The following is a 779-nucleotide window of genomic DNA, read 5'->3' as shown; positions in this document are numbered from 1 at the left end:
AGGCTCTCGTGTTGCAGCAATTGCAGTTGAAGCAATCGCCAGGCTAATGCCAGTCACAGCAGCCTTTTCATCAACTCCAGGCTTGTGATTTGATTCTTTCCAATGCTTCTCTCCAAAGAAGCCTTTTCCTTAGCAAGCAGTTACTTGGATACCAAGGGAGGTCTCTTCTGTTTCCTAGAAAGACACAGGAAAATGTGAGCAGAGGAGACAAAAGCCATACAACAAGGCACCACTGGGAGTTGAACCCAGGATCTCTTGCTTATTAGACAGGTGCTTTAGCCAGCTAAGCCATAGTGCCTGCCTCAAGAAAGTGTTTACAACTGTTCCATTTGATGGTCCAGGACAACACCTGCAAATTCCAAAGTACAGACCTTCCCCATTTCCCTCAAGCCTTGTAGACTTTGAGGTGTCTGGCTCTCTGTGCACAGAAAGCCACAGCTGAGTTGACAGAGGGCTTCTAACATGTGCTTCTCCCACCAGCCACTGTGATCATATACTGGTTAGTGATCTGTGTTTCAGTCACAGCAACCTCAGCTCAGTTCTGAGTCATGGTAACCTTTCCTTCAGCTCTAGACTTCTCATTTGCCACTTTCCAAGTGTGGTGGGGTGACTGCCCCAAACAATCAGGAAAAAAATTAAGGCAGCCTTGCAGAGGTGGCGTAGAACCCAGCCAGTCAGGAAAGGGCTTATTGGGAGAGGCAATCAGGAGAAGGCTTGCTGGAGCAGCCCATATATACAGGGCTGCTCAGTGGAGCAAGAGTCAGTCACTCCTTGGAGTT

The 779-nt window shown here is 48.3% G+C and overlaps 1 non-coding gene across 1 annotated transcript; it reads right to left on the bottom strand.

Annotated features, from left to right (window-relative positions):
- Window positions 1–224: 224 nt before the first annotated feature.
- On the bottom strand, window positions 225–298 carry TRNAI-AAU. Its single transcript has one exon. It is a non-coding gene; the product is annotated as a tRNA-Ile (tRNA).
- Window positions 299–779: the final 481 nt, after the last annotated feature.

The sequence above is a fragment of the Gopherus evgoodei genome, unplaced genomic scaffold (genome assembly GCF_007399415.2).
Source record: "Gopherus evgoodei ecotype Sinaloan lineage unplaced genomic scaffold, rGopEvg1_v1.p scaffold_230_arrow_ctg1, whole genome shotgun sequence".
Lineage (NCBI taxonomy): Eukaryota > Metazoa > Chordata > Testudines > Testudinidae > Gopherus > Gopherus evgoodei.
Note: the sequence above shows the minus strand (reverse complement) of the source record. Positions and strands in the feature narration are given on the sequence as shown.